This window comes from Parasteatoda tepidariorum, chromosome 7 (genome assembly GCF_043381705.1).
Source record: "Parasteatoda tepidariorum isolate YZ-2023 chromosome 7, CAS_Ptep_4.0, whole genome shotgun sequence".
Classification (NCBI taxonomy): Eukaryota; Metazoa; Arthropoda; class Arachnida; order Araneae; family Theridiidae; genus Parasteatoda; species Parasteatoda tepidariorum.
Genome location: NC_092210.1, coordinates 40,835,604 through 40,847,043, shown reverse-complemented (window position 1 = coordinate 40,847,043; position 11,440 = coordinate 40,835,604). Strand labels below are relative to the sequence as shown.

At 29.7% G+C, this 11,440-nt stretch overlaps 1 protein-coding gene across 1 annotated transcript in view; it reads right to left on the bottom strand.

The window, feature by feature from the left end:
* Positions 1-6,397: 6,397 nt before the first annotated feature.
* LOC107440219 (protein artichoke) overlaps positions 6,398-11,440 on the bottom strand; it is a 254,746-nt gene continuing 249,703 nt past the window's right edge. Inside the window, exon 5 of the mRNA XM_021148154.3 lies at positions 6,398-6,756. The gene's annotated coding sequence lies outside the window, so the exon portion shown is untranslated. The remainder of the gene's footprint in view (positions 6,757-11,440) is intronic.

Below are 11,440 nucleotides of genomic sequence, written 5' to 3'. Positions count from 1 at the left end.
TGTATATATATATATATATAAACATTTCATGAAACTTTTTTATTTCATAAACTTACAAAATTGATTTTACCTCCCAATGCGAAGAGCAGATGTAATAAATTTGGAAATTCAATTACTTTTGACAATATAATGAATAACTAAAACTAATTCTGTACAAAAACTAAAAAATTTTCCAAAATAAAAGCAAGAACACTAAACTTTATTTGCCAAAAAGTTTCTAGCATAGTAAACTGTGACAGCGAAATAGTTTGTCACGATTTTCCAGCGACATATTTTTCAAAAAATAAATTTATACTAGAGGGGAAGCGTAGAACAAATGATAAAAGTACGCGAAACATTTTTAAAACTTCATTTAATGGTGAATGTGTCAAACTGTGAAATGAAATTTCTAATGATTCTGAAGAAAAAAAACTCTCTTTCAAATGTAAATAACCGAATAATTCTTAGAAATTGTTCCTGCTAGTTACTTTAATAGTTATAAATTTTTCTTCTTAGATTATAATTCGGTGCTTTTAGCAGAATGTAAATTTTTCTAAATGTATAAATCATTTTCAAAAATATTTTTTTTGATATTATTCCTTGAATTTGAAAAGATTTGTTATTAAGGAAATTATGAAGAATTTTAAGCTATTCAAACTTACTTTTTATGTTTAAATGCGAAAAGCGTAGTAAATGTCTGCTTTTAAGTTGAAAAAATAAAAACCGTTTCTAGACGTTTTAAAAATTTTTAAAGTCACATTGCTGTATACCTTTAAAATTATTTTCTTAAAATAATTGCATACTGATTTGTGGTACTTGCAGAATTATTTTATATATCAGCTTGCATTGAAAGTCAAAAGCTTGAATTCATATGCTAAATGTTTGATGTTAACTAATTATGCGAGAAGAGAACTTTCATTTTATTTGTTGCTTCTTTCATAGTAAAGATTAATATTTTGCATTGGTATTGTTGTATTTTTAATGAAACCGGCATCATTTTATTTTTTGTTTGCAGTGTAAAGGCAATTTTTTTCCATCGTTTATTTTCAGAAATTAGAAGTACTTGAGTTATATATCCAGTATGAAAATGGATACTCAAATCACGCGAAACTTAATTCTTTTTTGACGAAACCATTTGTGTAAGCTCCGAGCGAATATTTTATCAAAGTGACGAAATAACTATCTCCACTTCTTCGAGGAAACTTCTTCGATTTAGTCTACAGTAAGGAAATCTTTCAACATTCTACTTGTTTTAAAAAAAATAAAACAGTACGGGTAGCATTGTTGATCACTTCTTTATGGTCACCATATAGGTGGATCAATGCACCCAACAACACAAGAAGAACTGATAGAACAAAACGATAAATTACCTCCATGTCTGAAGCGAGTATTCGAACCTCGGAATCTTCCTGGTATGAGGCTAACTCCTTGACCACCATATAGTTCAGTTGAATCATATCGTTATTCTAGTTTCAATCGTCTAGTTTAGATTCTAGTTTCGTCACTCTAGTTAGCAATCTCCCACGATACTTTGCCATGAGGTTCCACGTTAAGGAAACATTTTCGTCATACATTCGAGAGTTCGTGTTTCCTCACAAATCACATGATTTCGTGACGAAATGTATCTCAAGGATTGACGAATCGTCAAAAAATAAATATTTATTACTGAGAATGATGGTTTGAGTTTTATTTGAGTGTAGGTGTAACAATTGCAATTTTAAACAATTTGATACCTGTTATTACAAAAGTGTTGCTGTAAAATATACTAGGTGCAGAGGAATCATAAAGTAGCAGCTCAGTTAAAGTCGGGCTCTGCATGGATAAACTTCATGTTTCTTTTACAAGTAATGCATGCTTTATCAATAGTCTCTAATTTGTGGAGGAATGTAACAATATTGTCAGAGTTTGCTGTCTTAGCGATCGGAAAAACATTAATAAAAAGAAACACTGAAATGAAAAGTTAATAAACACTAAGAATTGCACTGAAAAAAAAATAGGATCAAACATACCGGAATATAGTAAAATTTACCTTGCTTTATGTCTTGAGAGCATTGAAAAGTATAGTAATTTTTACCTAAGCACTTCGGTAATGACTTTCAGTAAAATTAACAGCCAAATATCTCCCGCAGTTTGCTGATCGTTAAGACGCGGTTCCCAGCAGATCATCGAAGTCAGGCATCACTGGCTGCGGTCAGTGGGTTGGTGGGTGATCACTTAGATCAGTCTGCGCAGGAACCAAGGGTGTGCGGTATTGGTCCTCGTCAAACTGTTCTACCGTGACGTGCTCGACTTTGAGTGCAGGTCATCGGGCTACCGAAGTGGAGGTGCCATCCCCTCTGCAGTGGATCAAATTTGTGATGGCATGTCTTCAGATCATCCTTAGGGATATTTCCCAGATCGTCGCCAATGGCCCATTGTGTAGCTCTAGTGCGACGTAAATAAACTACACCACCAACAACAACAACAGTAAAATATAGTTTTATTGTCATACTCTTTGGTAGTAAATGTGCTAAAACTTGGGTAATTTTAGCAAGAAATTTAATAGTTTTAACAGAACTAGTATAAGAGATTTCGCAATTAAGTTTGATAAGCACTATTTCTTTTATAAAATGCTCCTTTAACGATCAGTTGTTCATATTTCTATAAAAGCTAACAGCTACCAACTCTTAAGAGTATAAAAAATGCGTACATATTAATATACAAATGCCTAGACAAGACAGAACGATATCAGCATATTAAATAATATTAGGCCATCCCAGCATCCTTAAATGGGAGAGTGGTGGTAGCGAGTACGAATACTTCAGCAACTATTGTTGCATTTATTTATTTATTAGTTTATTTATATTATTTATTCATATTATTTATTTATATTATTTATTTATATTTTTAATTCATATTATTTATTTATATTATTTATTTATTATTGCACATGCACATGCAAGTTTGTGTTCATATTGCAAAGTATGGTTTATGAGCCTTTGTCAATTCGGAGAACAGATCGGGAAAGATGGAAATGAACATAAATATATCCAGGAATGTGGCAGTTTTCGAACAAGCTACCTTCGCGTTACAATAACTCTTCTCTAACTTGCGCTATCTGTTCTTCAACTTCATAAGCACTCAAAGCTGGATAAGTATGCGTAATAATAAATAGATAAGTAAATACTTTGAATAGTAATGTTCTTTTTTTATTATTCATTTTGTGGTTGCCTATCTGGCCATGTAGTCTCACCTCTCCGCCAAATGCTATGTAAAATGGAGGTAGCGGGTTCGATTCCCAACGTAACCATGAATGTGTAACAACGAATAAATAAATTTGGTTTGGATACACATACAGCTTGTGTGCTTTATACAAATAATGTCTAGTCTCGTGTTAAATTAAAGAACAGATAGAACAAAAAGAGAAAGACGATGCAAAGATATAGAACCCTTTACGCTTTAGAGTATTTGTTGAAATGACAATTTCTCTCGGTAACGGTGGTTCAAATAATGTAGGGTTGTTTTCCTTGCAGTAAATACTAGGGTCTTCCTATTCTGCTAACCTCAGCAAAACGTGTATGTAGTGGGATCGAATCCAGTTAATAGCTACTAATTCTCAAACGAATGCTGTCTGTCTTTCAATTTGAAAAGGGTATTTAAATAATTATTTGTATTTACAAAGAAACCAACTTATGTATGTGAATAAATAAATTGCATAAAATAGACATATAATGGACTTATTAGCTGGATAATAAATTGTAGATGTATAATATAAATACATTAGTTATATCTATTCGAGTTTAGTATCTTTATAAAATTTGAAATTATCATTTAGGCTAATTTTGCTTAAAAATATATAAGAGAAAATAAATGATTAACAGTCACTTAACTCCTATGAACCATTAAAAAAAATCACATATTTAAATAAATTAAAGAAATGTAAACATAATATATAAAATCTAGTACCATTCCCTTTGGTAAAAGGCAGAGACATCAAATGATTAAAAATACCTAATGAATAGTAAAATAAAAGCATACCGCTGAAGAACCTTTTGGTAATTTTATCGTGATACCGTAAAACACGTTTAAATAGATAAGATTACAGAATGAATGGTTAAAACATCCAGCATTTTAAATTAATTACCTAAATTATTTTCTTTTTGTAATAGCCTGGTCGGTAGGGCGCTGGGCCCATGTCCGAGAGTCCGTGGGTTAAAACCCCATCGACCGAAGATTCCCCGTGTAATAAAGTGACCGATGCACGTTAAATCTGTCGAGTCGCAAAAGTTCTCCATGTTTCCATAACAAATCAATACCTCTGGTGGTACTGGATTGGAGATTCAGGTCAATCTCCAACCAAGGTCAATTCGTTCTCAGATTCAGGTCAAAATTACGATCTGTGGATGAATGAATGGATGTATGAATGGATCCGCCCTATAAACGGGTACGACGTATGGTGTGGCAGAAGTCGAATCTTTAGGCCATACATGACGCCACTGAAAAACAAGAAACGCACACTCTGCCTAACATTCGCTCGGTTTCACCAAACAGGCTTGACCGTGTGGCATTGGAAACAACAACAACAGCATTATTCTTTTTTGCCTGAAATGTTTTTACTATACATAAATGCTAACTCTGCCACTATTATTTTCTCTGATTGCGTCGGTATATTTATTTGTAGTTAATCAACCCATGAAAAAATATGGAAAGTAAATCTACAACATGGATTGACAGTTTATTAAGCAAGACAAAACTCTGAACACGGGCAAAAATGAGCTGAGTGAATCAACAGTTTCACTATAGAGAAAGGCTCTGGAAGGAAAAATAAGTTGTTCGCTGTAGATGCGAAGAAAAAACAAAGCTTTAGAGAGGAAGAAACCTCTTTATGGATATACCATGTATATCGATAGTTCATGGAAAACAGAAACATAAATGAATAATATTTCTATTTTTAATTCATTTGAAAAAATAATTAAAAACGAGAAGAAAAAAAAACTCTGGACGTGCACCTTATTTATCACTAGCGGTTCACTCTCAGAAGTAAAAATCATACCTTTCAATTCTGCAATTTTTGAGCTGTATTTCATTAATTTTGAAAATAATTTTGTCAAAAAATTTCGTCATTTGTAATGAAACGCTAACGCTCAAATATATGTCGAAAATGTTTCCTCATCTGGAAACCTCATTGTAGTGCATTGTGGGAGATTATTAAATAGAATGACAAAACTACAATGAAGACAAGATAATCGAATATAAAGTGACAAAATAGCCAATCAGCCTGTATGATGATCACAGCCCTTTATGGTGCTCTCGTACCTGAGATTCAATCCCGCTTCGGGTATAATTAATTTATCTCTCTTTGTGTTGTTGGGAGGGGGAGATTGTACCACCTATATAGTGCCCACGATAAAGTGATTATTATAAGAGTTAATACAGTAAGTACTACGATTTTTTTTTTTTTTTTTTTGAGAAAAAATAGAATAACGAAATATTTCTTTTATTTTGACGAAGTTCGTTTCTTGTGAAGATAGTTATTTTTTCACTCTGTCGAAGTGTTTGCTCTCAGCATGTTCCAGGAAGCGGTTTCGTCAAAATCGTAGAAAACTTCGTGATATTCGAATGACCATTTTTTACTGCCTTCATGAATGAAAAAAAAAGATAAAGAAGTTCTGGAGAGAAACATAAATACACTGCGCACATCGATAGTTTATCCAGAAAAAAATATAAGGAGAAAAAATGAAAACTGGAAAGAAGAGCATAATTGCATTACTAGTTTAGAAGTTAGAAGGGCATAAAAAATGCATTACTAGTACTTGGATGAGAAAAAAATTGGAGAGGAGCATAGATACACTGCATATATCGGTAGGTCATGGTTGAAAAAATAGGGATTAATAATATATAATTATAATGATAACAATACTAATAAATAAAAGTAATAATAAAATATAATAATAATGATAATAATAATAATAATAATAATAATAAATAATAATAATAATAATGATAATAATAATAATAGTAATAAATGGAAATAATAATAATATATAATAATAATGATAATAATAATAACATATAATAATTAATAATAATAACAAATTATGATAATCTTAATAATAAATTAGAAAATAATAAAGGGCGCATTTTCATTGAAATTATTTAAATATTAAGAATGATACGAAAGATAAATGACAACACTGAAATCAGGTAAATAAACTAAAATTTAATTAATGTCTTTATACTTAGATTAAGTATAATTATTGCTCTCCAACAAAGGGAGTGTTAGTTTTAAAGTAAAAAAAGCTTCCAAAATTCGAATAATTTAAATTATTAATCAATAAATCTCTTAAATCCGGTTGTTTGAAATAATATTTATTTGCTAATCTCACGAGATATTCTGAAGCAAATGACTTACAATAATTTTAAAATAAAACAAAACACGTAAAAACTTCAATACTTTATTATCAATTCATGTTTTACTAAGGAAAGTAATTTTAAGAAAAAAACAAATCAGACAGGAATGTTCTATCTACACAATTTCAGTTTACATAATATTTCACAAAGTGCGTTTTGGCAAAAATCTGTCCATTTTTCACATTTAAAAATCTTGAAAGAGGAAATTGTAAGTTTTTTTTATTCATATAAGATCACAAGAAAACTTGGAATGTTTCAAATTAAATTCACTTTCAATCTACACAAAATAACAAGTTTCTTCAAAAACAATTGATGACGTATGTTTTCTTTCCGTGAAACCATTTTTAGCTGTCATTTGTCCTGAAACTCATATTATATCACCCATACCTGAAATAAAGAAAGAAAAAAGGTAAACAATTTTGAATATACTTAGATTAAAGAACAAATAACATTACGAACGTTATATAAAACAAAAAATAATATAAATTGTATTTACACAAGCGAGATCTATAGTTTTTTTACTCCATTTTATTAATTTAATGTCGTTTTCATATTAAGTTTGATTTGGTTGCGCAATTAAATAAATGATGAACCAAGTACGGTTAGGAAATTGATTCTTGATTCATCAAATCTCTTTTTTCTGAATTCATTGCAATTCGAAATAACGAGGGACCAACTACATAGTAAATACTCAACTAAAAGTTTTCAACTCATAACTGTAACACGAAATTTTTTAATTTTGAATTATGAATAAATTTTTCATGATCTGGTCATTTAACTATAACTTTGAAATGTCGCTACTATGCAAATCAAAACTAATCTAGTGTTATCAACTCTTAAATTAAGATGAAACAGCATTTAAAATACTTAAAGTAAAAAAAGCAAGTGTTTAGAAGTTACCTAGTTATTTAGAGCAAGACTCACAAAATGTTGTTGCTAACCTAGTGCTAAAATTGGCCAAAGCTTTAAAATAGATAAAATAATATTAAAATATTATTATCATTATTTTCTTTAAAAAAATAGGTGTTTTAAAGTTATTTTATTATTTTGTACAAGACTAATAATATGTTGTTGTAAATTTGATACATATCAGATGTTAAATGTTTCTTAATGTAATTTGGTTAATTGGGCTAATTGTAGTTCCGAAATTAGAGCTCCCGTTTCTGATCCGAAGGCATTTACTGATTGATCAAGTAGTACAAACTTCAAAACTGACGGAAATAATACCCAATGATATATATTTTCGGTGTTAGAGTACCCTCTTCTGATTCTAGCTCAAATATAGGCTGATTCATATGCGGTTTTCAAGTAGTACAGACTTCAATACTGATGGAGATCTTGCCCAATAATAAACAGCTTCAGAATTAGAGTATCCGTTTCTGATCAAAGTTGAAATATAGGAGTTTGCTATTTGATTAATACGCTATTTTCAAGTGGTACAGAATTCAATACTGACGGAAAATACTACCCAATACTATACAGATTATATGATTGAGTCATTTTGTGATGTAAATGAAAATTAGTTTTGAACAAAATTTTTCTACAAAGGTGATATTGCTTCAATTTTTAACTTCTCTTCCTTCTCTTACTTTCTCTTCTATAGCTGGTGAGTTCAATTTCTTCTGATTAGAGTTGAAAAGGCAGAGTTAAACGTGAAGAGCTGTGCATCCAATATGTGGTTAGATAACACAGTAACGATGATAAAAAGTCTAAATATGGTATGATAAAATTTTATTTTGATATCGTTTACTAATTACAAAATTAAATTGAAACATCTTATTTTTAGTAACTCCTAAAAATAGATATTTATTTAAATTGAATAAGAGAAATTACTTTCAGACTTTCACGTAGAATAAAGTCACTATTGATGTGTTTAATGGCGAACTTCCAACCATTATTTATTTTTACTTACGCTGAAATAGGCAATAAAACAACAAATTCTTGAGAAAGTTATATAAAAAGTATGTAACCGCTTTTCCACAAAATTCCAGTCTAACATTTTGTTTCTCTCAAATAGAAACATTCTCTGCCTACAGAACATGTTCAGTCATGTTTTTTTTTCTCTTAAGGCGCCAACAGTTATTAATGACTGTTTTTTGGGTTGGTTCCAGAGTGTCTATGTGTAATGCTTTACTGAAGAGAAGTTTTTCGTTGTACAAAGTTCTTTTGTTGGATATTTTATACAGCTTTATTATTTTACAACCATCAATAATTACCAAGTCACCTTTTCTTAAAACCTCTCAGGAATTTTCGTTAATTAATACATAATATGTATGGAGATTATTAAAGGTGATGAAAAATATAATGTGAAAACGTTTTTAAAGACTGATTTTATCGTGTGAAGATTAATCACAGAGATTAATTTTTGCAAAAATAACAAACCAGCTAAACTTTCGAAACTTTAATATGATGGTATGAAATTCTAAAATTGATTTTTTGAATAACGCAAAACAACGTGAAAAAACAAACATTATACCGCCTAAACAGATATACTGTGGTATCGGTTCTGTAAAGAAGAATTATCATCAGTGTCCAAATACGGAATGATTCTGGGTTTCATGCACGATGTAAAGTCAAAATTTTTGATGGTTTTCCATTGATGGACCAACATAATCTTGATGGTAACCATCAATGTTTCAATCATGAACCATACTATTTTTGATGGTAACCAACGTAAGTTACCATCACCCCAATGTAGGAATTCTAACTGATTTATGATTGGCCAACATAAAAGAAAACCAAATTGTTTTGATGGTATATTCCTGAGAACCAGCAAGAATTCCCATTAAACCATTATGGGAATGTATAGTTGGAACCATCACGGATTATTGGTCAAATGAGAATCACAAAATTCTCTTGATGGTTAACCGTCATAGTATTAAAGAAGCATTTTCCATCACGGAATGATGGAAGTCTACTGGCATATCAAAAACTATGAATGCATAAAGGAAAATGTTGGATGATGGTGACCACCAAATGATGTTAAACCATCATGAATCGCATTGAAACCAACATAAACCATCAAAATGATTTGATGAAACCACCAAGAATTTTGACTTCGGTAGACAGGGATGAAGGTTCTTTATTACAGAATCTAAGCGATAAGTATAATATTATTAGTGATTTTTACTAGTTATTTAGCTTTATTAATGTATAGTACAAATTTCACTCATTCTTTATTAGGATTTATTTTTTCATTCATAATATTTAAATATGTTCCTTAAGTAAATACGGATTCAGTCATCTTAAAGTAGATTAGTGATTATTCTACATTTATTTTGCCTCTTTTATTTTTATTTCCAATTTATTTTTTGAAATCTTTTTATTTCCTTAAACTAAAAACATAATAATGTTTGTGTATGGTACAGCATAGTCGTTTCAAACATTTACGGTACTAAAATCAACATTTAATCTCAACCTTATAACTATTTTGTTATTGTTTTTGAGTATTCTAAAAAACTGGAAACTTTTTTTTTCAAGTTAAGATTTATTAGCTTTTTAAAACTGAAAAAGGAAGGTATATTATTGAACACAGCAACGCACTGAAAAAAGTTACAGTATGAAATACCGGCACTTAGGGTACATCATACGTTAAATCGTTTTTACCGTAAAATACTAAGCAAAAATTTTACAACAATATTTATTTAATTAGAGTGTTTTATGGTAATTATTACTGAAAATATTACGGTATATAAGTTTTTTTTGTTGGTAAAAATGGATTTTAAAGTAAGAAGTATTGGCATTTACAGTGCTGATACTTTTTACCGGAATTTGTTCCGGAATTTTTCACAGTGCATGTACACTGTAATTAAAAATATAATTTGGAGTATTTAGTGACAAAAATTATGATAATATTTGAGAATAGTGAATTGAGAAATGTAGAAAAGTTAGGAAATGTGAAGTAATTTCGAAAATAATATTCATATTTATACAGTTTTAGCTGCATTGATGACGACTGGAAAGTATTTTTTTATAGGAATACTATATCCACAGTGAAAGATATGAATCGTTTTGGAACGATACCCAAAGCACCTATAGCGTTGGAACTAAAGGTTTAGTAAGTGAAAACAATAAGGGTATTCGATAAGAAGCGACAGTAAAGCAAAACGTTTTATTGTTTTTCACAACTGCAAAGCGTTATAGGTATGATAGTAAGAGAAGTAGTGAGAGAATTCTTGAATAAACCAATAAAATGGCTTTCTTCCCTGCGATTCCCCAACGTTATTGTTTACACTTTTCTCTCTTTTCTGTTTAGTACCAACGTGTTATAGGGCACTGGTGCCGTTTTAATTCTATCTATCGTTATTCACTGTTTTTAATAAATGGCATTTTCGAAAGTTTCACTGCAACCTTGTTTGCAAGAATTGGACGATTGTATGTTTACATTATTTTCGAACATTTTTCATAGAAATAATTTTAAATTTTTTTCCCCAATCGTAAAAGTCATCTTTAAAAAAATGCAATCGTCAAAGTGTCTGCTTGCTAAATTGCAAACATTTTACGAACGTATTATTGCAATTGATTACTTCAATGTTTTGACTTAGAATTAAATTGACCCCAAATATTCAAATTAAAAGCTAGATGTATCTTTTATGATTGTCTCCGTATTTTTTCATATTAAATTCCTCCAGTCGTACAATTAAATAAATACATAAAGACAGTTACGTAAATTAAAATGTTTTGCAGAAACATATTTACCATTGTGTAAAAATATTATATTAAATTTTGTTAAAAGAAATATTTTATTATAGTTGCTAGAAAAATCATTGCTCATTTCAGAAACAAGAATATATGTTGAAATTTATTTAAAATATTTTGACACATAAGTAAATAATATCTTAAAGATCTTAACTACAGTTATAAATAGTTTTTATTGTATTTTTATACACTAATCACATGCATTTGATGAATAAATAAATTTGTTTATGAAACTCTATTTATCAATCAGTAAAATAAATCTAATTTCAGGAACGATGCATGTATTTTAACAAAACGCTAATTATTTGATAAGTTATGATATCTCAAATATTTTGACTGCAATTGTATTTTACAGTTTTATATTTCATGCTAC